Raw genomic sequence first — 27,708 nt, 5'->3', positions numbered from 1 at the left:
TGTGGGTTGAATTATGAATATTATTTTGCTTGGTGAGTCCTTTCCTTTCAACCTTCAGAAAATCGACTTAAACTATTGCTTTTACAAAACTTAGCTTTCTTTCAAGCCCAAATGGAAACATCAGGGCAGAAAGTTTTGGAAAGTACACTGAGAAAAAAATGTAGGTGGCGTACTTGAAAAGATAGGTTACATGGGTAATTCTGGTAGATTTTGGACTTAACGTACAGCGGACGTATAACTGAAAATGCACGTTTTATAATATTTTCCGTATAAGTGTTCCATCTATACGTACTTTCCGTATGAACGATCAGGATCCGTAAAGGCGATCAGGATCTCACATACAAATGGACGTATATAACATATAGCTGAGGAATGTAACATAAGTATATACATGTGATATATGGAAAACTGTTAGATGTCAGACATCCTGCAACGGCATGATGTAATATCTAAGGGGAGTGTGTATGTAGCATATGGATAACGTATGCTCCATACTGATTTCTGTAGTAGGCAAGAAGATTCCGTATATTTGTACAATATACCGCTGTCTGGAGAACGGATTTTTCTATGTATTGCTATTTTCACTGCTTGCCTATCATTTTAGATAGTGTAAATCCGGCCCAGTATATATATATATATATATATATATATATATATATATATATATATGTATGTATATAAAGGCGTATTGGTGAAGCAAGTTCCCGATAAATTAATGAAATTCTATATTTCACCAAGGATTGATTTTATTGATTCAATTTGATTTTAATTTTACACAAAATGTAACTTCGATGTTTTTCTATAGCCATCGTAACTTTGATACTAGAATGCTCTTAGGAACCTACATATACATAAAATGGTGCGTCATGCTTAACACACACATGTAATAAGACACTCTTCTACAGAAATAATACTGTGTGTTAGTCATCTATGAACGCACATATGCTAGGACAATTTTCGATTGAGTCAACGGTGAGCATCGTAGACAACATTTACCATGCATAACGCTTGAGAAACCTTCGATCCCCGTACTCCCAAAATTAGAACTAGGTGCTTCGAACAAGAGTTATTTGTGTTTCTCAGCAGGAGTCAAACTTTCCGTTGAGATGAACTTGAGTAGTAGTCTATTGTCGTGATGGTCCGCCCATTGATTTTAACCACAACAGAATGGAAACTTTTTCAGGTCGTAAGCCCCCTTTAACTTTTGTTTCTGTACCGGTATTTCACCATCTTTTCTAAAAAGAATCTGTATGGCTCTTGTAGGAGGTAGAAAAGGTAGACCTGTTCATCTACAACCTCCAGACTAACTGAGAATGCCGGAAACCTTCTCGCAATGCTTTCTGTAAGGGATTGATATTAATCATTGTGACAAGGAGACCTGTTCAACGTTCACTTCTCTGAAGCCATTGTTTGAAAACCACCTTCGCTAGAGAAACATTCAACTTCAACGCAGCAGGGAACAAATTCACCTGTTAAACTTTTTAAAATACACTGTTACTAACTCACAACACAGAAGAGTATGTGGCATTCAAAATATAATCAAATTTCAATCATAATATTAGCATATTGATCAATGTAGCTATCAAACAATATTAAAAAATAACTTTATGAAAGTGAATAGTCATATAGTAATTTATATTAAGGGATCTTTAAGAACGTCTCCAGAAAAGTTGTACTAAATTTTTTGTTTTCGCTCCCATAATACATGTTTAACTGAGAAATTTTGTTGTGGATAATTATACATCTTACACAAGTACGAGAGTTGTGCTGAAACTATTGCTTACTGGTAATTTAAAATCTGTACTTTTGATGCTAGACGTTTGAAATTCATGCCATTGAAAGATAATGCTTCCATACATTACTGATAAATTTTTCTTGTATTAACATGAATTGAGCTATAGACGTGAGTCGAGATGCACGAAAAACTTTTTTTTCGGGGGGGGGGGGATAAAGGGCTTTTGGGGGAAAACGGAAATTTTCACTTTTCTTTTTCTGACTTTTTTGATCAAGTACCGCTTTTGATTCCTTGTAGTGGATTCTACAATAAAGAAAGTACGTTTATAACATCCAGTACTTGTGACTCTTATGTTCAGTCTGTTTTGATTGATTTTCAAACTGGTATTGCAGTTGTTACCGGGAAACATGAGTTATGCAACCCGCATGTCTCAAGGGTCGTTTTGGTTGCCTAAAGTATTTTATCAACTACCTGTAAGTTATACATCTAGATATACAGATGGTGATCAGAAAAATGGAAACACCTGAACGAAATTGCAACTTACCAGATTGATATGGTGTCGGGCCACCTTTCGCCTTCAGAACAGCCTTGATGCGACGTGGGATGGAGGCATAGAGGTTGTGAATGGTAGCAAGTGGAATTTTACACCATTCCTCGTGCAGGGCATCGGCCAGTTCTTTGAGAGAGGATGGAGGTGGAAATCGTCGCCGGAGTCGTGTTTCCAAGACGGACCACAGATGTTCAATTATGTTGAGATCTGGGGATTGGGCGGGCCAGGGGAGGTGTTGAACTTTATCCCGATGTTCCTCAAACCACGCTGCAACAACGCCAGCTGTGTGAATGGGTGCATTATCATCCTGGAAGATGGCGTCATTGTCCGGGAACAACATCCGGACCATAGGATGCAAGTGGTCTCCTAAAATAGCAAGATAATCGTTGGCAGTGATTCGTCCGCTAAGTGTGACCACAGGATCCAATGAAAACCATGATATGACGGCCCAGAGCATCACCGAGTCGCCGCCATGTTTCACAGTTGGGCGGAGACACTGCAGATCATAAGCTTCTTTGGGCGTTCTCCATACATAAACACGGCCCGTGGTTGGAAATAGGGTGAAGGATGACTCATCTGACCATATCACACGTTTCCAGTCCTCAACGGTCCAAGCTGGATGGTCGCGGCACCATTTGCGCCGTGCGAAAGCGTTATGGTCCCTGATGAGCGATTTGGCCCGTGCAACACGACCCCGTAAGTTTATGTCATGCAATTCGCGGCGGACTGTGATTGTCGAAACTGGGTGGGGGAGATGCTGATTGAGTTCCTCCGTCACTTGCTCCGCAGTGGCACAACGGTTCTGCGTGACAATGCGCTTTAATACCCGGCGTGACCTGTCACTCATGATTTTCTTCCGCCCACTGTTCCGCTTCCCCGATGTGGTTTTTCCGTGTGTTGTGTAGGCCGTCATCACCTTCGACACTGTCCCACGCGACACACCTAACACAGTAGCCACTGCCGTCACACTCACTCCATATAACCGCGCACCAACAATTTTCCCTCTTTGAAAATCTGAGAGGTCTTCCATTTTACACTACCTCCGTCTGCTGCAGCCACTGGACACTGCTGTTCCACTGCGCCTGCCGTAGTATGGAGACCGACCTAACACACCACAACTAGCGGTCCGGCGCTGCGGACGCCACGACAGCACTGCCAACCTATACATCTGACGTGCTGCCAAGTACAGGTGTTTCCATTTTCCTGATCATCATCTGTACATGTTTTACTGGTCACTTATAAATAAATTGAATCTGTCAGTCAAGAAAAAAGTACCATAAGTCAAGAAACAAGTAGAAAATCGTTTTTGTTTTGGTTTAAAATTTTGGTTGCATCTCGTTCTCTGTCTAGAAAACATTTTATCTTGAAATTCAGAGAGTCCAGTTTACAGAATTAAAGAATTAAATCTCTATTTTAGTTATGATGTTAGCTTAACATAATCATTTACGTTTCAAGATTTTTGGAATAAGAAACTTGTGTATAGCTTTTTAAACGTTCTCCTTTTCCAATTTTAGCTGCCCAGATAAATGTTATACATAGTTATAGCTTATGTTAACCATAAATTCTAAAAGAGAACTTTGGTCCAGGAAATCTATAGTTTTTGCAAAATTTATAGTTTTAAACATAGTCTTGAAAGGAACACACATTTTTATCCATCTTGCAAGGAGTTCTGTGTGCGTGGGTTTTCTCGGGGTTCTACCGTTTCCTCCCACTTTCTTCATTCCACCATTTCATTCATTACTCATCATCACCGTCTCCTTTAGTCTAACCGGCATAACCGTGGGACGTAAAACTCAAAGACTTGCAAGGAGTTGAACTATGTGCAACTTTCTGGGACATCTTGCTTGCTACCTGCTATTGCCCTCCCGCTGACATAAAGAAAGAAAAAAAACAGTTTCGCAGCTTCCGAAACAACGAATTCTTTTGGACCGGTAGGGGAAGTGCGCCAAAATACACGTTTTTAATGAGGAGGTTCACTGTTTGTCCACTAGAGTGCAGTGTTGCACCTTTCTTGCTTTCAGGAAGTTGTAACATCTAAACAGTAAATAGAAAGATCGGGTTGCAAGTTTTTTTTTTTTTTTTTTAACGAGAGCTATAAGTTCTTGTAGCGTGACAATGTGCCTTTAGTCGCTAGATTGGACGTAGTTCAGCCGGGAGGTAACAGATGGCATTGGGGCGGTTTAGGCCACACAAAGGTCTGTCTTGCCAAATGGTTTATAGTTTTAGATTACAGAAGAAATGAATACCTCGTTAGCTTACATCTGGTTCGAAAGAATGAAGGATCATAATGTGCTCAGAGCTGCTGTTCAGATTTGAAGCTAACTACAGATATACCACATTGACTTGACACCTAGTCTTCCGTTTCAGGCGCTGCTATCGGCTGAAGGAATTCCACTCTCTTTCGCTAAGGCTCTCTCGCTTAGCAACTGCTGTACCCTTATTGGCTCAACGCGTGGGTGTGTCGGGGTGTGAGCTTTAGTTCGTATTTTTGCCACGGCTCAAGTCATTTTGGCAGCACAATAGTGTTGCCCATGAGACGAGAAGTGTCTCGTCTTATTTCGATTCTCGTCTGATAAACGAAGTAACAGTTAAGACGAGAAGTACATTTTCAATATTAAGACGAGACGACAAACAACAATTCTCATCTCGTTTTCGGGATGATAATCAAGAGACAAGAAAACTTCTCAATTCTCGTGGACAGTAGTTCACCCAAATCTTAGATCCGAAACACTATTTCAGTATTATATGATTCCTAGTATAAAAACTATCAAATGATGAAATGACTCTATGAACGTAATGAGGGAGCATTTATCAGAGTTAAAAGATACGAAAGTCTGATAACTTCTTGATGATTTTTTTTTTTTTTTAAATCAGGACGTAAATTTTGTACACACATTTACAAAACGAGAAGAGAACATTTTCGGGATGAGATGAGAAAAGGTTTCCGAGAACGGAGTCGAGACGAATAAGAATTCTTCTAAAATGGAGACGTGAGGAGACGAAAAGCCTTCTCATATTGTGGGTAACACTAAAGTCCATAAACAGGGTACAATAAACAGGTAAAATTAAAAAAAAAAAAAGTGAGGCAGTTGATAGAGTGCTAACACAGTACTCCATCTAGACCTAAGAAGTTCAACAGTCAGAAGTTCATTTGTTTTCTGTCATGAGAGAGAAGTCATCTTAGATGGATTTTGATGGAAACAGTTCAATAATGAATAGTGCGAATTGCACATTGTTTCATCTAAAAAGACATCTACGAAGAGTCATAACAGGAAAAAAAAAAAAGTATTAGTATTCTCTCTCAGTATAGCATCATAATAAAACTAGGGTTTATACATTCTCTAGCTACAAATAAATACCTTGCAGAGATGGGGACGTCAGTGCTATCCCATCCCCCTACAGCTCTGATCTTGAACCAGAAGACTTTTACCTTTTCTGCTTGATAGTTTGAAAGACGATGCATAGAACTTCATTCAAGTTTATTAGTACTGACTGGCTAAACTGGCGGCTGAAAATCCATAGTACATACTTAGACTTTATGTTAAGTAGAGTAAGTCGCAGAAAATCTAGAATGATTTTCCGCACCCAGTAACCACAAATCATCACAATCCTCCAGAAGTCTCTGACAATACGATCCTATGTCTCTTTAATTTAGAATGCAAAGAATCATAGGCGCCCGAAGGGGAGGGCAGAGTGGGGTTCACCTCCCCCAGCTCACAAAAATGTATACGTAATATAGGGTCATTCCATGTCAGATCACCTAATTTTAAAACATGACCGTACTCCAATGTTTCAGATTCTCTTCAAATTATTTTCATACATAAATATCAATGAAATTATGGTAAATTAATTTTTTCCGATTTTTGGGGAGACAAATGGGCCGGGGGGAAATTTTTGAAATATGTGAACTTTGCTTCAATTTCACTATTTGGCACTCAACATCATGGATCTCAATTACCATAACTTCTTTACTTTTGAAGTTATTGGGCTCATCCAGGTGACAAATGAAAGCTTAATTTTCGCTCTTTCAGTAGATCATAAGTAACCTTGCAAAAGGCTACACTGTCAAACATTAATGGGGATACAAACAAATTTTAGGTTTTTTTACAAATTGTGCCATTGCTCAAAAGTTACAACTATGAAACTTTTGAAATTTTTTTGTACGTTCACCTTAACACGTACTTGGTATGGTTAAAAAATAAAGAGGGAGTTTTTTATTTTTGTAATTATTATTTTTTTATGTACGAAAATATACGGTTTTAAGTTTTGTTACAAATTGTGTCATTGCTCATAAGTTACAACTATGACACTTTTGAAGCTTCTTTTTATAGAATCATTTTATCACATAATAGAAAGGGTACTTTTGGTATTTTTGCAACTATTTATTATTATTATTATTATTATTATTATTATTATTATTATTATTATTATTATTATTATTATTATTATTATTATTATTATTATTATTATTTGTGTTTTAAATGTACAGAAATATACAGTTTTCCTGTTGTCAACAGATTATGCCTTTCCTCTGAAGTAGTGATGGCCAATTCCGGAATCCGGAAAGTAAAATCGGAAAATTTTCGGAATTCGGAAAAATTCCGATTTCGGAAAAATCCGGAAAGTGAAATTTCCAATTCCGGAAAATTTTGGTTATCCCTACTCTAAAGTGACAACTGTCACACTTTAAAATTTTTCAAATAATCGTCTTAGTAAACATTAGGTATGCTTAAAAATAGAACTGTTGTAATGTGTGTAGTTTTGGTATTACCATAATGTTATATTTTTGTACTTTAACTATGACTTTCAATTTTTTCCCAATTGTACCATCGCTTACAACTATCAAACTTTTGTAACTTTTTATAGGATTAGTTTGCATTAATAGGTATGATTAAATGACAAAAAGGTGTGCCTTTTTTGTAATAATCTTGCGGTTTTGTGAATGGAAAATATAGGCCTAGCAATGTAAGGAGTTGAGTGATTATTATAAACACTATCAACAGTAATAAGAAATAATAGACTAATGTACACTCATGTCCAAAATTATTGTCTCATATCTATAAATATGTTGTAGGAATATAATTTGATAACAAATTCGCCCGGTATTTCTTATAGTGTTGGTATGTGTATAATCGTCAAAGACATGTATGTGGCAAATTTAAGGTCAAAAGAGCAGTAAATAAGAACAATAAAACGAAAATAAAATTTTCTTGTCCATTTAGCAATATTTTGTTTTATTCACTCTAATTTTCGTATTTAAAATTCTTTTCCTATGAAATTTACCACAAATATACATTTCCCGATTATACACATAGTGTCAGTATGAAACGTGCCCTGCAAAATCATTATCAAATTATATTCTTACCAGAAGACAGTTATAGATATGCGACAATCATTTCGAACATGAGTGTACGTAGATGAAAAAATAAACATACATACCAGTAATACATCCTAAAATCACATAGATTTACATACAAAATGTTGTGTCCTATATTTCACAGCTCATTCTTTTCATGATGATCTGATGTTATATTTTAATTTTCCTTTCAGTTGCGTAAGTCCGGGCTGTTTAACTTGTAAGAGATGGAACAGGGACTTTCCAGATGATATTTTCAAAAAGTATCCAACAAAAGTCTTCATTTTCCGGTCAGTAGAATATAGAAGGCCCAGAGTGATTCGTGAATTGCACTCTGACGTACAAAAATAATAATTACAAAAATACCAAAAACATCCTTTTTATTTTTTAATCATATCATGTATGTGCTAAGATGATTCTATTTAAAAAGTTTCAAAAGTTTCATAGTTGTAACTTACGAGCAATGACACAAATTGTAACAAACCTTAAAACTGTATATTTCCGTACATAAAAAATAATAGTTACAAAAATAATAAAAAAAAAACCTCTTTATTTTTAACCATACCATGTACGTGTTAAGGTGAGTGTACAAAAAAAGTCTCAAAAGTTTCATAGTTGTAACTTTTGAGCAATGGTACAATTTGTAAAAAAAAAAAAAAAAAAAAAAAAATGTTTGTATGCCCATTAATGTTTCACAGTGTAGCCTTTCGCAAGGTTAATTAAGATATACTGAAAGAGTGAAACTTAATCTTTCTTCTGACACCTGGATGAGTCCAATAACTTCAAAAATAAGGAAGTTATGGTAATTTAGATCCATGATGCTGAGTGCCAAATAGTGAAATTGAAGCAAAATTCACATTTTTCAAAAATTTCTTTCCGGACATTTGTCATCCCAAAAATTGGAAAAATTAATTTAGCATAATGTCATTGGTATTTATGCATGAAAAAGTTTTGAAAAGAATCTGAGACATTGAATGAGACATTGAATCTGAGACACGGTCATGTTTTAAAATTAGGCAATTTGACATGCAATGACCCTATAGCAAACCACGTATATTAATTACTAAAAATACCAGACGTAATATAGCAACTATGGAGACGCACCCCTTAGAAAATTTTCTTCGGGCGCCCCTGCAAAGAATTGCTTACTAATGAAGGAAATTGACACACTCTAAATCAATGGTCCTTAAAGTGGTGTCCGCGGACCCGTGGAGGTCCGTAAGACCTAGCCAGAGGTCTGCAACGCCTAAAAATTGAAATGAGTTGTAATAAAATGGAACTCACAGCTGCTATGCAAGAAGTATTTTTAAGATTAAGAAACCGCAGCTGGGGGCAGTACGAGTACAAAACAATAACTATTCATCATTTCCAGTGCTCCAGTACTTCATTGGTTCTTCAGGTGAAAACTCTTTGCTAAAATGCACAAAAACACTTGGAGGACATTTGAGTGCATTAGGTGCAAATTTTCGAGAATATTCCCCCTTTCCACAACCTGATAATGGTTGGATTGAAAATCTTTTCACTAATGTAGAAATCAATGACATACAAGGTATGAATCTCTCTAACACAGAACAAGAACAGCTATTGGAACTATCCTGCAATACTTCATGGGAAAACGTTTCCAAACAAAATTAACTTTGTAGGTTTTGGTTGCATGTGCGCTGTGAGTACGAAGAGTTGTCTAAAAACGGCATTTCAACATTTGATGCCTTTCCCTACCACTTACTTATGTGAGCAGACCTTTCTACACTTCACAGTATTAAAATCTTAAAGCGAAATCGTCTTAATGTGGAATCGAACCTAAGATGGATGGTGACAAAACATTCCAGATATCAATGCAATTATGATAAAACAAAAGAACTTCATTCTTCATATTAGTCACCCCATATCTGAAAACATTATTTATCAAGTAGATTTCTTTAAAAAAAAAAAAAAAAAAAACACTTGATTTTCAGTCTTGAAAATTACTGTATTTTCAACTGAAATTTCGTTCACTGGGAAATAATCATGTATGTTTAGATTAAATTAATTATTGCATTTTTTTCTTGATGTTTTTTTGTCAGTGGTAATTCTAATTAGTATATATATTTTTTAATACCATGTGAATTTCAGATAGCATTGCAAGGGGGTCCGCAGATCACTTACCGAATGAACAGGGGGCCCGCGTTATCGGAAAGTTTGAGAACCACTGCTCTAAATCAAAATATATTCCACAAACTGTGTGTGTGAAAAAATGAAAAATGATGAGTTCAAAACTGAAAAGAAGTGGTCACCATAAAGTATTTCGGCTTCTTCCACTTACAGATCTATACAAAAAAAAAAAAAAAAAAAAAAAAAGGCGCTTCTTCAAAGAAGGAGAAACCTTTTTTTTTTTAAGTTTAGTTTTCTCTGCCTCATTGACTTTTCTCTTTTGCTTTCTGTCCCTTGTGGATCTTATTTTCTGGGATTTTAAAGACGAGTACTTGGAATTGAAACGAACAAGAAAAAAAGAAATAGAAAATTTCTTGGTTAGACTATTTCAGAGGAAGGGAACTTGTTTTTCTTTTCATGTGAAGAATATGAAACAAATTGTTGAATGGTGAAGAAAAATGATTTTCAGCAGTCATGAATACAAATAAGAAATTGAGGAAGAATAAAGAGACAAATGAATAACAGAACTCCTCTGTGGCTAAGCGGTTAGCGTACGCGCCTTTGGCGTGAGAGGCCCGGGTTCGATTCCCGGCAGGAGCTCATGTGGTTCGGATTCCACGTTAATCAGTAGGTCCACGTCTCATATAGCCTTGCTGCTGAACAGGACGTTAAACTCAAAATCAACTCAACTCAACTCAAATGAATAACAGTTGATATATACATGTTACAAAAGTCACTAAAATATGGAGATATAATGTTTGAACCAAAATAAAGTTCTTAATTCGTAATTCTGACTCTACTTCCTAGTTTTTACTTTTTTAATTAATCACAATTACCTTCTATTGGTCACAGATTGTTTGGCTTTGAGTTTTTTGTTATCTTCATGAAAAATGACGTAAAAGGGTGGGTCCTGGGGGAGTCTGGACCAGGCTCGTAGACAGCCTAAAATGTAGGGGGACTCGGTAGAAGTTAGGGGGCCCGATCCAACCATATTATAGTTCATCGCCATATTATAGTTCATTTGCAAGCATACCGTGAAAATTTTAGGGGGGAGCAGTAAATATTTAGGGGCCTGACCTTCCCTAGACCCTCGTGCATACAGGTCTGGTCTGGACTTCCCTTCGAAATCCCTACTTTTCTGTAAATTTAATCTAATTTTACGGGTGATTTTACAACTTTTAATATAATTCATCATCATGTTAAATTTGGACTCCCTGAAAAGTTTTCGACCCCTCCTAAAATCCTATGTATGTCCCTTCTTATGAAACACAATTTGACGTGGACTCCGAACCAAAGTAGCCCAAGTGGTAAAGGGTTGACTTCGCATTCGGGAGATGGTGAGTTCGACTCCCGCTGCCGATCGTCCTGACAGGTTTTCCTCAGTCCTACCAAGGCAAATGCCGGGATGTACCTACTAAATAGGCCTTGGTCGATAACTTCTCGAATTCTTTCCATTGTTATTGTTGTTGTTAGATACCCAATATGAAATGGCTTCTGAGCTTTATCTGGTGTTAGTTCACGGGTGTAGAGATTTTCAAACATTATAGGTGGTTCAACCCTCATCATCTCGTCTCTAAGAGCTGGGCTACAGAACTAACTCGTGACCTCGGTGAACTTTCGACCCCGGTGTACCCCTACTTTCATCCCTTACTTTTGATCGATGTAAACCAGAACCAATAGGCCAATTTGTGAAACACCAAAGATAACATATTATATCAATTTTCACTTGAATTCAGGCGCACACCCAGAAATTTTTGTTTTGAAGGGTCCTAAGCTCTTTTGGGAGGGAAGTCCAATATGTCCATGCAGTATCGAATCTATGTTATTTTTGCATCCGAAAAGACGATAGGAAATTGTTAATTATTCTCACTTACATTCTCAGAAAAAAATAATAGATTATTTTTGTAAAAATAGAAATACGTAGTACAGATGAGGTGTAAAATCAAATCTTTAGGTCGCATCAGCAATTTCTCTGTTAAGAGTCTTCATCCCGGCGAAATGAAAATACCGCTAATTTTACAGTAATTATGTGATATCTTCAAATAGATAAAAGATAATTGAAATATGGAGCAAGAGCGCCCTAGACAATATTATTTTGCGTGAGGTACCGTTATCACAAGTCACCTAGCGGCTTTCCGTTTTCAGTTGTTTAGAAACGCGAAAATAAATGCCGATTTTCAAAATGGCTCGAAATCGAAAGCAGATAAGTGAGTCGAGATAACGGTTTCTCATGTAAAATAATATTGTCTAGGGCGCTCTTGTTCCACATTTCGATTATATTTTATCTATTTGAATATATCACATAATTACTGTAAAATTAGCGGTATTTTAATTTCGCCGGGATGAAGACTCTTAAACAAGTATAATTGAACGAAACCACTTGGCGTAACGGCCCATTTGTGAGCCTGAACCTGCTCCAGTGCCATCTGGTAGTGACTGGCTGAACTACGTCCAGTCTAGGGAAGAGCACGTGCTCAGAGCGCTCGACGCCCTATCCCTCACAGGTGCATCAGGAGCTTTCTAGATCTAGTGCCCGTCACACACTTTTTTCACATGACTCCCAAGTTTGCCTCACGACGCCGGCCCGGAATCGAGCCAGGAACCACGTAGACACGAGTCAAACACTGTAACCTCTAGACTGCGGTGTTCCCCAACAAGAATAATTGTATTTAGAAAATGTACGAATGTTAGTCGAGCTGCGAAATTTTGGGGGACGGAAGTGTCCTGATCCGGTGGCACCCAAGTGGGTACGCCCCTGCTTCAATGCCATAAATTTTACGAAAGTTTAATTTTACGTGGAATAAGGGACATTTGGAATGGTAGAAGCTCGACTGGATTCAATAATATCAGTGATATATGCATCTTGAACACCAAGCTACAGTCGCTATCTTATTTTAAGAAGCAAATGGTTTACTTTTCTATTTACTGCTATGTATTTCTGATATTATTTATTTATTAAAAAAAGACAAATTTATCTAATGTAAAAACATGGTAAGGTTTAAGAATTACTGATAAAGTGCTATTGGCATCTTATATTTTGTTATGTGGGGTTAGCGCTCAGTTCGAGTACAGACAGAAAGGAAAAATCAAAACAAGATTGATTGCAGAAAAAGAAAAAAAAGGAAGTAGCTTTTTGATAAGGGCTGACTTCAACCATGCTTTCATTCATTCAAGGTCTAACACTTCATTGATAGGAATGTCTTTGACATTTGCTCAAGATAGAGAGTTATGAAAGAATCCACACTACCGTACTATCAGCAAACAAACGAATTACATATATTGATACAAGGGTTGCCAGCTGGTCTTCCAGAATCTTGTTAATGCGTGCGTGCTTAATTTTTGGTTCTAAATTTTCGTATCCTAAAATAACGGGCATTTTGATTTAATATGACCGATATGTTTAAATCGTGCATAGCTTCTTTTATAATGCTTTTTTTATTATATCACTATTATGGCTAACCGCAGCCACTGGCACAAATCCGGAGGGATAAGGGGGCATGTCCCCCAATCTTGGATCTGGGGGACTGTCCCACCAATAATCCGATTTGAAATGTGTTTTTTGGGGAGAAATGTGATGATTTCTGTCCGATTGCCACAAAGGAAAGTAAGATGAAATTGATGTCCCTTGCTATATAATACGCAACCGGTTTACCTAAGAAATCAGATTCATATATCGTAATATGAGTCTCATCTCCCCAACCAGAATAAACCTCAAATCTGCCCGCCTCCCAATGTTGAAGACAACTCTGCTCCCCTGATCCTCCAGAGCATTGTTTTTCAACTTATTTTGAACAATATGGGAACGGTCTTACCCGTCCCCCCCCCCAGTGTTGAAGACAGATTTGCGCTGATGCCCGCAGCAAGAGGCAAGGGGTCAGTTCTTGCCCCTTCCCCCCGGAATTTTCGAATGGTGGCCAGTTCTTGGAAATATATGTCAAGACATACAAATATGATCTCACATATATATGTATTTAATATATTTATATTAAGTCATACTACAAGATAACAAGGATAAGTTCTCAAAGAGTTGTTTTATGTTACATACAATATTACATGTACGTATCCATGAAAGTTTGTGTGTATTCACTACTGTGCTTGTGTGTTGGTCTTTTGCTTCCATGGAAACACGGTGGGTCAGTGCTAGAGCGCTTATCTGTGATGCGTAAGGCCTCTAGTTCGAGTCCCTGTTAAGCAAGTTTATGGTGGAAACATCTTGTCTGTGGATTTTCTCGGGGTACTCCCGTTTCCTCCCACATTCTCATTCCTCCGACTCTTCCAACATCATTCACAGGACTTAATCATCTATCTCGTTTTAGCCTAAAAGGGCATTATCGTCGTGGGATATTAAATTGAAAGATTTCATTTTCTTTGGCTCCCCTTGTAACTGGTCTTTCGCCACTGGTCACGTTTTATAAGGTTTAAATTTTATAACTTTAATTTCACACACTTTCATATTAACCAGAGCTCTGACATTTTGTACAAATATGCAAACTCGATGACAATATAATCTCTACTCTTCACTCTAGCTTACGGTTTTAGTGTAAATCTAACGTCAATTATCTGCTTCATTGGGTTAAAATACAAAATAAATAAATAAATAAAATAGTAATATATTCCATTAGTCAGTCACGCCTTTTGCTTTTGATAGACACAAAGAAAATATGATGAAAAATCAGAAAATAAGTAATCTATATAAATAAAAAAAATAAATATTACTATTGTGGGTTGAATTTGAATTTGAACGGCATCGGAAGTGTCACTGCTTATCTCAGCGACCCCAAAACTATGAATTCGACTCTAATATTGGTCATTTTCTATCATTTTTATATACCGCTATATCTCTTCCTTCCTGTCCCCTAAATTGCACCGTCAAAATGCAATGATAAAAAAAAAAATCCCAGGCCCGAACCTCATCTATGATGAATATTTGATCGAAATCGGACGTTTAGAGTTATTAAGTCACAAACATAGTGATTTTTATTTTTATTTGTATACGTTATCAATTTTCTAACCCGAATATATATATATATATATATATATATATATATATATATATATATATATATATATATATATATATATATATATATATATATATCCTATTTCGTTATGCAACCAAAAATGCTTTGGAGTTGGTATGTACAGTATAACACCCAGGAGATCTTTCTGATCGTGAATAACGTTTCGTATTGTGAAAGCAGGATAGGTGTAAAGAACTGATTGAATGTGAAAACATCTTAGGCCTACAATAAAAGAAAGTAGAAAATTATAAAATCATATATATATATATATATATATATATATATATATATATATATATATATATATATATATATATAATATGAAAATAAAAAATCTTTATAAAATGTAGGAAAAATATTTTTTGGTGAGGTAAAATAAAGCAATGTAGTTAGGCTATAAAAGTGTTGGTCGTCAATCGAGATAGATCATAAAGGATTATAGCGAACCACTTCGCGCGCTCGATGCTTTTATAGTCTCAGTTTCAACACTGTCCTTTTTGTGCATTTTATTAAAGCAATTCTGTGGTTATTAATTTTCATACTTGAATATAGAATAGTGAATTGATTATTTTCTTCACTAGGAAACTGCATCATAAACGAGGTCTATTCAGAAAGAATACAGTTAATGAAACAAGATACAGAACCAACGTGCCTTGGACAACCGCACTTTAATATATTCAAAATGTACAACTTTAGGCCTTCCAATGTTTCTTTAAGACCCTTCAGCACCGCCATTTGAAAGGATCTCTAATGAAGGGTTTCATTACGCTTCTTGCATTACTTCTATTATTATTATTATTATTATTATTATTATTATTATTATTATTATTATTATTATTATTATTATTATTATTATTATTATTATTATTATTATTATTTACTTTACTAAATAGCTTAAACACAGTAAAAATATCAAAAATTCAGAAAATGAACCTAAAATGTGATGACGAGGACTACAAATAGTTCTCATTCGTTGATCGGATGTATTGGGATTTAGCGTCTCTTTCGGTGCCAAGGCTATACGAGACATGGATCTACAACTTAACGTGGGATCTGAACTATAAATTCTCCCATCGGAAATCGAACCCCGGTTTTCCAGTGTCAAAAGTAAGTACACTAACCACGTAGCCATGGAGAAGCTCAAGTGATCCTCGTGGTATGTCCTTACTGTCCTCTTACATTGAACATTAGCCATAGCCTAGAAAAGACAGAAAAATATAATTTAAGTAGATTGCATATCATACCAGTGATGTATTTCTAAAAGTTTTAATAAGTATATGCCCGACACTTGCAAAAATGTAGCCTATTCTCACCCTTATACCCTCCATTTCAGTTCTGATTTAAAGTTAGTATGCGCTGGACTATAAACATGTTAGGTGGACATACGCCATATATCTCTGCATATCTTCCTTAATATGCTGGAATTCCTCTGTTATACTGCGTGTTTCAAAACAACGCCGACAACGTTTGGGATGTGATTCCTGGCACCAAGATAAGTCAAAAAGTATAGACCAACCTGGGTGCACAAATGCTTCCTTTCGGAGTTATAGGCTGCCGAAAACATGAAAAAATGAACTTTAAAGATCCATCGCTCCAAAATTATGGGACCTACCGTGGTCAAGACTTCACTTAGAAATTAGTATGTGCCCTATCCAACTATACATGTTTCAGAATCCTGTGGTACTTCCGCAACAATTTTTACAGAGATAGTTGGTGAGAACTTCAAATTATATGCCCGTAACCAATCCTCTATAAAAATTGTTGCGTGAGTGCTTTAGGATTCTGAAACATGATTTTTTGGTTAGGACACATATTACTTCCTGTATGAAACCTTGACCACGGTAGGTCCCATAGTTTTGGAGCCATGGACCTTTAAAGTTCCTTTTTTCGTTTTCGGCAGCCTATAACTCCGAACGGAAGCATTTGTGCACCCAGGTTGGTCTATACTTTTTGTCTTATCTTGGTGTCAGGAATCACCTCTCAAACGTTGTTGGCATTGTTTTGAAACACCCTGTATATTACATTACATTTTAGATTCACTTTCTAAATTTTTATTTGGCACTGTCTTCAAGGCATTTAATTAAGTTTAATAATAATAATAATAATAATAATAATAATAATAATAATAATAATAATAATAATAATAATAATAATAATAATAATAATAATAATAATAATAATAATAATGGTGGGAAGTGCAATTGAAATCTGTATTGGAGATTCTTTCAAATGATATTGCTGAATACTTTAAAAAGCAATATCGTGCGGTCTAATGTTTTACACTTTGAATGAGCTGAGGATGTGATTGTCGCAGGCATATTTGTAGTGATATTGTATAATCTATGTTTTTTAAAAAAACGAATTTCTTATTTATGTATAAATTTCAAATGTAAGACATGTTTACCAGTTCGGATCCTGAATCTGAAATGTTTATTTAAAAATAACAGGATAGTTTCTATATTTCAAAATGGTTTCAGGTTAAGGAAAGAAACGAAGGCTATCAACAGCAAAACAAACAAGTTCTGTGCTAGAAATTACGGATGTAGAAGAGAACGGAAGGGCCTATGTAAGCCTTCAAACTATACATTGAAAGGATTGGCCAATTTCGCATTGACTGTTTGCTAGGCTACTCTTAGTGATAGTCTCGATTACTGTATTCAGATGGAATAGGATGAACAAGATACGTCTTCTTATTGTAAGTTTACCTTTTATTGTTGTCAGTAATGTCTACACAGAAAAGAAAAAAGTATGTTTCGTAATTGAAAATATAGATTACATGTGTAAATCCTGCAGTTTTTGGACTTAACCTACAGCAAACGTAGAACTGAAAAAGTATATTTTACACGTACTTTCCGTTTAAGTGTTTCGAATAAACGTACTTTCCATCCTACGAAGGAAATAACAGTATATAGGTGGTCAGGATCTCACATACAGATAGACGTATGTAACATATAGCTGACGTATGTAACATACTTATACGTATGTAATGTATGGAAGACTGTTAGATGTCAGACATCCTGCAACTGCATGATATAACATCTAAGGGCAGTGGCGTGGCGTATGCAGAATACGGATAACGTATGCTCTGTACTGATTTCTGTAATAATCATAGGGATTTCGTATATTTGTACAATATAGCGCTGTCTGGATAACGGATTTTTCTCAGTGTAACCTGTCAAATAAGAAACTCACATCTAAACAAAATGGCAGGTCTCGTGCTAATTAGTACTACAATAGAGTTCCTAAAACTCGATATTCCAGCAATCCGGATAATTCGGCCATACCCTGGCAGACCCCGCGCGCAGACCCGTTCAAGGTCATTGCCGGGTATTTTTCTGAGGTCTGTTTTATTACGTAAACTACTGTACAGTGTGTATTCATTAATTTTCATTCTCACGTATGTAATAAAGGCTCTATGCCTTCATAAAGTACGTACTTTTCCTTTATTTAAGAGTCTTCATCCCGACGAAATTAAAATACCGCTAATTTTACAGTAATTATGTGATATCTTCAAATAGATAAAAGATAATCGAAATGTGGAACAAGAGCGCCCTAGACAATATCATTTTACATGAGAAACCGTTATCACGACTCACTTATCTGCTTTCGATTTCGAGCCATTTTGAAAATCGGCATTTATTTTCGCGTTTCTAAACAGCTGAAAACGGAAAGCCACTAGGTGACTTGTGATAACGGTACCTCACGCAAAATAATATTGTCTAGGGCGCTCTTGTTCCATATTTCAATTATCTTTTATCTATTTGAAGATATCACATAATTATTGTAAAATTAGCGGTATTTTAATTTCGCCGGGATGAAGACTCTTAAGGGTAATTTGGCAGTTTATTCTCTGTTGTATTCTGAAGCAACCAATACACACAAGTACAGTACTGTATTTACTGAGGAAACACTCACACTTATTCTTTTTCAACCTCATTTTCGAAAACACGGCATTTTCACAAACTTAGCCACCCTTCGGTCCACATTAGGCCGAGTTTTCGGGACTCTACTGAACTGAAATACTTAAAGCAGATTATACGTATTGTACATTGTTTCGTGACAAAGGTTATGTATATTTAACTTTCAATAGCTTAATAAATTTCATATTTTGCTGATGGAATTAACATATTTCCAAAATCGGCTCCTCTAAATTAGTATGAGAATTAACGGAAGTAAAAGTAATCAATGTAAAAATAAAAAAAAAAACTTCGCATTTTGGGACACCCTATACTACCTTGGAATTCGTCTCCGCTTTACTTTTAAATAATGACTACAGTCATTCGAAAGAACCAGATAGTCACCAAATTAATATTTTAAGAGGAACAAATCAATATTTGAAGAGGGACTTGTTTATCTTATCTCAAACAAGTATTGTTTATGCAAATAATAGATTATATAATAGTAATCATATTTCGTAAGATAAGTGTGTATAGATTTCATTCATTTTTCCTTCTCCCTCTTTCTACTTTCTGATTGTTAACGTTAGTTCTGTTACAACTCTTATCATACAACCTTTTAATACTCACTAGCTGAACCTGCGCATCATTCACATATAAGCACCAATCTCCTTATCATTCCTCACAACATCTATACATGTTCGTTTACAGGCACAAGTGAAGGATGTCTTCATAAATATTGGCAAGGGATACCATAAAGTGAAGATTTTTTTTTCGATTATCTTTTCAATATCTCGTATCGTTTGCAAGATTTGAGCCTACTTCCGGTTGGAGTTTCTAATTCATGTATGACCAGTGTTTTCTTTCTTCTTGCATGCAATGTGTAATAAGCAAAAACATTACACACATGATTATTTATAATGTCAGTGATATATAGTGTTCATTGTGCAAAACACTCCAAACAATAAGAATTCATCTTAGACTGGAGAAATGGTTTTCCTTCTTTTTCATTATCATTTCGCCTGAAACAAACGCCGGAGAGATATACAACCCCTATATGCGAATATGTGGTGTTGGAATATATAACTCGCAGGATACGTTGCTTTACTTTTTTAAAATTTCAACACTTTCAGTGTACTTCTAAAAGAATGTAATAAAGAAATGACAGCATTTTTTAAAATATTCAATTAGAACTGGACATTCAACACAAAATTTGCAATCGATCAGTGAAAACAGCATCTTTCCAGAGCTTGGTTCCCGAGAATTCATTTCCGAAAGGATGGTTTACAAACATATAAACTTTTCTTGATCAGAAACATTTAGTAATCCTAACATTTTAATATATAGATAATTGCATAAACCTACGAAGGTTTAATAATGCAGACAAGTCAATAGCTAGAAAACATTATGAAACACGAGTCAAATCAAGTTAACAAAAATAGCACATAAATAATAATAATAATAATAATAATAATAATAATAATAATAATAATAATAATAATAATAATAATAATAATAATAATAATAATAATAAGTACTATTTAAGAATCGAAAGAAAATTTTCCAACCTTCTCTGGCAGTACGTACAACAATAACATTATTAAAACAAGTAACACATTAATATATCTAATAGTTTGTAATAAAATTACCCAGACAACATCTCCAGTGTCAAAAGACAATAAATAAATACGAAAGCTGTCCGGAAAGTAACCGAAGTTTTGAACAAAATGAACCAACCAAAGAGTATTATATACATTTGGAAAAAACACCCTTAAGCTATTTTTTCACATAATCGCCGTGCAAATTAAGGCACTTATCATACCGTGGCACAAGTTTTTCAACACTCTCGCGGTGAAATCTGCTGTCTGCGACTTCAACCACTGGCTTAAACCGGCATGCAGTTCGGCGTCAGTATCAAAGCGCTGTGTAGCAAGCTATGTCTTCATTGCTGAGAAGAGGTGGTTGTCGCTCGGCGCCAAATCCAGGCTGTATGGTAGATGATCGAACATTTCCCATCCAACATCTCCAGAGCTCTCGGATATACTTGGCCGTCTGTGGTCCGTGAAAAAACACTTAACACAGTTGGCGATGGATTTTAATTGGTTTCTGGTGTTTTGCCAACAAAAACATAATCACAGAATGCACCTCACAATAGTGTTCCTCACAATTGCAGCGCACATTGTAACATGTCATAGAAAGCACAATAAAAGTGTCACAGTGCTCACATTACCACAGCTGAATGTGTACTGAGTGTGGAAACGTTCTGACACCAAATGGCCAATCTAGCTCCGTCCACTGCCATGATAGATCAAAACGTTTGGTAGTTTCTGCACAGCCCTCGTATAATCAACAAGAAATCAATTAAAATCCTCAAAAGCCTTTAATTCTGTTATATATAAACAGAAACGACTCAAAACTAGAGTGAAAACTGTTCTAAATCATCATTATTCTTAAACTAACAAACTTCGTAGTTGGTATAATCTAAATGTGCATTAAGAATTTCCATACTTGTCTTCAGAGCTAGCAACAATACGCTTTACAGTTAAATTAAACACATTAAATTCTTTCAAAATTTTCTGGCACTTTCCCTAATTGCTCCTCTGGAACCAATAATTATCGGTATTACTTTTAATTTCTTGTTATCATCAATTTTTTCTTTTAAAACTTCAGGTTTAATGGCAGTAGTTTTTTTCCAGTAAACCTGTCTCCTCCATATTACCTTTTTCAAATCGAATAGTAATCTTACGGAATATCGAGACATGGTTATTTCATTTTAAAACTGCAAATCGCACATTTTCCCCATATTTTTTTTCTTTTCTTGAAGGAAAAATATCACAAAATATTGAAACATGCCTTTAATTATTTTAAATGAAGTCTAAATATCAAATTTCATGTCTCTAACCTTAAAAGACTTTGAGACATGGTCATATTCTAATACTCAGTCTTTTTTCTACGCACCTTTTTTCTTCTCTTCTAGGGGAAATATATATATATATAAAAAATTGTAACACGCCTTTAATTACATGAAAAATCTAAATACCAAATTTCAAGTCTGTAACCTTAATGGATTTTGATACATGGCCACCCAATTATAACAATTGTAACTTCACCCGTTTTTCATCCCTTTTAGATCAAATACCAAAAAGTGGTGAAACGTGTGCCTAATTATTTTAAATGAGATGTCCAAATATACCGAATTTCATGTCTCAACCTTAAGAGATTTCGAGATACCTTATTATAATAATTGTAATTCATTATAAAATAATTGTAATTTCTACCCCTTTTTTCATTCTCATCCTTTTTTTCTCTCCTAGGTCAAATATCAGAAAACGCTGAAACATATGTCTATTTATTTTAAATAAAAGTCCATGTAACAAATTTTATGTCTAATAACAATCAGAGATTCTGAGATATGGCCATTTTAAGATAATTAACACCCCTCTTTCTAAGTTCCAAATCGAATTTTCAAAAAATCTTCCCTTAGTGGGATCTTACATCACAAATCCTATACCCTGTTCAATTTCAAATTTCAAAATTAAGCTGTTTGCTGTGGGACTTGATCAATCAGTCAGACAGTCAGTCAGGACTTTCTTTTATATACAGAGACTATTATATAAACTAGGAATTATAATATTACCATGTTAGTAAAAGTCCGTAAGTCCGTTACTCCTCACAATGCTTTGAACGGAAACGAATTTTAAATTATCTTCTGGTAATAGATAGCTAGAGCAATTATCTCGGCATAATTCGTTAACGAAGTCAATTCGTTAACATCGTAATGGGTAACGATGACTTTACGTTTGTCCGTTAGTGCGCACGATAACTTTTGAACGAAAGCGAATTTTTGAATTCTTTTTTGCAAAGCTAGAAGTTACACACGTCGCCGTTGGATGGCAGCATATGTTAACGGTTTACATATTATTATTATTATTATTATTATTATTATTATTATTATTATTATTATTATTATTATTATTATTATTATTATTATTATTATTATTATTATTAAGAATTCTACCTTTCGGCAGGTCCTGGAACTAATGAGAATATTTTTTCAATTTTAGATTTGGACCTGGAAATGTTTCTTCCACATTTGTCGATCTTTAGCTTTCTCTTTTAACTCACAATATTTTCTCTTATGTTTTCAAATCATCGATCAGCTGTGTTCTTCTTCTTCCTACTCCTCGCTTCCCTTCCATCTTTCCTTCTATGGCGGTATGAAGAAGACAATTTCTTCGTAAGATGTGTCCAATCCAATTGGCCTTTCTACGAAGGATGCTGGAGAGAAATGTCCTCTTCTCCCCTATCTGTTTTAAAATATCTTCGTTCGTTGCTCTCTCTCTGTTCATTTTATCTTCTCTATCTTCCTCCAACACAACAAGCTCTCTAAATATTTCTTCTCAATCTTCCGTCATGTCCAAGTCTCTGAACCATACAGTCCAATGCTCGATATAATAGCATTTGATTGGTTTACACATGCCGGACGAAATTGGAACTTGTAGTGCGGATCCTTTCAGTTGTCAACCAGAGTTTGACTACGGCCATATCCATTTCTTTATCATCATTTTATTAGATTGATTGTGAAATCATTAAAGTATAGTGATATGCTGTATTTATACCTTTGCAGGTTTGCCTCTTTAGGGCTCGTACGTGCTTTGCTTTGGGTTTTGGGTTCGTTATCCACCGAGACGTCTCTAGTTCATATGGATAGTGCTCAATTCTTGGAATTGAGCTGGGCTTGCGTATTTGGACGTGTCTGCATTGAGTCAACCAGTTTGTGCAACGTTTCAGTATTCAGATCCTGAAATTGGTTGAATTATTATTGAGTACATCACCACTCCCTAAACAAGTACATTGGGAAGATAAGGAAATCACTATGCCATCATCTTGTATTAAGTGAGACGCCTGTACAGGCACATTAATTTAATTAGGAGCAACTAAATAGCGGTGGATTTCTTTTAAATTACCTCACTCGTCTGAGACGTAATGATGTATTGATGGGTAATAAAAATGCAATAAATGTTAGCTTTGTTTTTTGTATAGAAAATACTGATAGGAATTTGACACAAAAAGCTATTTCGCAAGAAGCAAATCCAAGTTCAACAAAAATACTTCCAATGTTAAGAATGTCTAGAACACAAAGTAATGAATAGGATCTGCCCGACGACAAATCTGTTATTTCCTTTTTTAAGTAGACTCTTTTTATCTTGTTCTATGAACATCTAAGAAGATTTAAGCTTTCTGTTCACGTGTACAACCATGAGAAAGAACACTCTTCTTGTTTCTTTTCTTCTTCTCTTTCTATCATTATTTATTTTCTCTTTCGTTACTTTTTTTTATCGTCTCTCCTCTTTTGCAGACCGACGTGTTGGAATGCAACTGCCTGGAGCACAATGTGGAGGCAGACGCCGCGCCGCTATCAAATACAAAATTCGGTCACTATGGTGATTGGCCAGTTGGTCACGAGAACAACTGAAGAACGGGGCAAGGATGGATTTTTTGGATAAAAACCTTGCATGTTCTCTTAACAAAAGGAAGATTGGATGAGACACCATCAACAAGTGTAAAGGCTTACTAAAGTCATATTATTAATAATAATGTTGTGGATATATAGAACGAGGCTCGCAGCCAGTAGTGATTTGGAGGAGGAGATTAGAATCCTAAATTTGCCGGAGTGAAACATATCTTTTGGTATATTTCGAACCTAATTTATTAAGAAAGTTAGGTTACTCCTTAATATATTTATTCCGTCCAATTTTGCCCGTGTAGCCTTCCATCCACCACCATTTGGTGTAACAGGCCTTTTTGTGGACCTAAGCCGTTCCAACACCATGTGTTAGCGACCGGCTGAAGTATGTTCAGTCTACCGGCGAACACTTGGTGAGAGCGCTACGTAACACTGTCTCTAACAGAGGAATCCGGAGCTTTCTAGATCTAGTGGCGGTCACGTTTTCATTCACGTGACTTCCCAGTTTGCCTCACGACACTGGATAAACGCCCAAAATTGTGAAGCACCGGCCGGGAGTCGAACACGGGACTATGCGGACGTAAGTCCAATGCTCTCACCACTAGGCTACGGTTACCGGAGACAAAAATTGCAGAACTAATTGATGGCTCACCACCAATTGTGAAAAAAATGAAATGAAATTTTTGAGTTTTACGTCCCACGGTTATGCCAGGTAAGGCTAAAGGAGACGGTGATGATGAGATATGAATGAAATGGTGTAATGAAGAAAGTGGGAGGAAACGGGAGAACCCCCAGAAAACCCACGCACATGGTGTTTGTCCACCACAAAGTCCACTTGGCGGGAGCAGGGTTTGAACCCGAGACCCCTACCTAGCACCAGAGGTGAACGCTCTACCACTGAGCCACCGCGGCCCCACCATCAGTTGTGAGTAAGGTCCAAAGTTACAAATCGAGTTCACTGACAGAGATGATATTCAAACCGGAAGTGATAGAAATCAACCATTTCCGGATTTAATGTTGATCAATATAGAATGTAATACATAGCGAGAAGCTGTTTCTTGCAATAGATTAAGGTCCACAGAATACATTTTGTCTTCATCCTTCATTTTGTCTCTACTAAATTCAAAAGTGACAGAAATCCGGTTTCACTACCATTTCCGGTTTCAATATTAATCTAGAACCCCCTCGTAGCTAAGTGGTTAGCGCACGTACCGTCAGCGTGGGAGGCCCCAGGTCGATTTCCGACGGGAGCTCATGTGGTTCGGATTCCATGTTAAACTGTATCATATACCCTCGCTGCTGAAAGGGAAGCTAAACTAAAAAAAAAAAAATCAAATCAATTAAATCAATATTGATTACACATATAAGAAACGAAAAGAAACACTGATAAGTTTTTATGTTTAAAAAAATCGTTTCAGGGTTTTAAAAATAGTTACTATCTTCTCTTTTAACTTTCTATTCCAACCAGAAATTACAGAAATCACAGAATAGGATTTTAAACCACATCCAGTTTTAATGTTAATCGATATAAATTAGGATTAGAAATTAGATTTCTGGCCTTACGGCATCTATGACCATGCTAGCCCGTGACGTATGAGGGATGGCGTCCTTCGGTGATCGCACTGTCCGAGGAAAGGGAAGGAAGAAAGTGGCTTGGGACCATTACATTAAGTACCATCCTGGCATTTACCTAGTGGGAATGAAGAACATCTCACTCCAGGTAAGTGGCCTAAAAAAGATTTTTTATTTTTTCGACCGAGTGTCCACACCAGGAATCGAACCCAGGACCTCTCGCATCAAAGGCGATTGATTGCTGTAGAGTAACAACAATAATAGATAGCAAGAAGCGGTTTTCTGAAGTCAATTAATCATCCCAAGAATATATTTTATTTCCACTGTAATCTATCTGTGAAAACCGGAATAATAATCTACTGAAATAATATTAGATTTCTCAATATTACTTGAGAAAATATAACGTCATACAAACTAAATTCCTTCAGTTGGTGTACAATAGGCATTCCTACTTATTTCCCTCATAGTATTCTAGGCCAGAATTTATGAGGCTGACACAAAAACTCGAACTTGATAATTGGGGCCAACTCGTGTGGGGTGAGTATATGTCTCGCTCTGAGAACACACAATATTCTTCCAATTTCTTACAAATACAGGGTGCGGCAGAACTGACTAAGCAGTTTCTATCGATTACCGCGAGAGCTGTGGTGGGGGTAGGCAGTTGTACATGGTCTGCCTTTGTTCAGTCGTTGACCCCATTTCAGTAGCTAATATGGTCTGGACCGGTGCACATCGTGGTTTTGCCGTTCGCGCTTATTATGAAAACAACAGATCTGTGATCGCTACACAACGAGCTTTTCGGCGACAGTTCAACATTCCACGCAACAATGCCGTTCCTAATGCAAACACAATTCGGTCCTGGGTTCGGCAGTTCGAGGAAACTGGTAGCACACTACGCATAGATACACATACACATGGCTGCTCACACAGCTCGAATTTCACTTGATGTTTTGAGAGAAATGTTTCCGGAAGAAATGTCTCTTTGAGGGGTAATGTCAAGTGGCCTGCGCGGTCACCAGATTTCAAATTTCTGACTACTTTCTTTGGGGATATCTAAAGGAAAAGGTTTTCAAAAGCCGCCCTTACACCTTACCAGAGTTAAAACAGCGGATTATTGACGAAGTGAATGCCATACCCCGCGATATGTGTGCAAGAGCTGCTCGAAAGTTCAGGGATCGTCTTCAACAATGTATTAATGCTGACGGCCGCCATCTTGAGGACATTATTTTCAAAACTAAATGAATGTAAAATGGTATATTGTACTAATTTAGAAAATAAAAACAATTTTTCTCTATATATCCAGATTTACTTTTTATTGCTCCTTAAAACTGCTTAATTGGTTCTGCCGCACCCTGTATATTTTGGTACATCTTTTGTCACTACAATACATCTTAATTAAATTTTGTTCTGAACTAATTATATACTCATTGTGTAACACTGCTTTGTTGGTATGTTCCGAACTACATAGTAAACAATGTTTTCTAGTGTTGAGCACGAGATGAAAATGAGACATAAGATTTTCTCCTCTCATTTCGTAAATTCTCTGATCTCGTCTCAATTCTCCGAAAACTTTTCTTATCTCGTCTCAATCTTTTCTAGCCTTTTTCGGCAAATTTATGTACAAAAGTTATGCCCTGATGTTCTCTTAATTTCGTCTAGAACTTACGAGAATTTCTCCGTGTCAAGAGAGGTACGCTGAAGGGTGTGCTATAACAACATTCAAACCATATTAGTTACTAGCATCAATTATCCGCATCGCTGAGTTAAATTAAGAAAAAGTAGTAATATGTTTCGTTAGCCAGTCACTTTTTACTATTATTGAAGCGTTCCTTGATATTGGTCATTTACGATGATACTTATATATCCCCTCTCAATCCCATGTTGCGGGCCACGGCATCGGCAGTGTCATTCTTCATCTCAGCGACCCCGAACAGTATGAATTCGACACTGAATTGGTCATTTTGATTTATATATATATATA

The sequence above is a fragment of the Thermobia domestica genome, chromosome 3 (assembly GCF_964235325.1).
Source record: "Thermobia domestica chromosome 3, izTheDome1.hap1.1, whole genome shotgun sequence".
Taxonomy (NCBI): domain Eukaryota; kingdom Metazoa; phylum Arthropoda; class Insecta; order Zygentoma; family Lepismatidae; genus Thermobia; species Thermobia domestica.
This window is presented reverse-complemented; position numbering follows the sequence as displayed.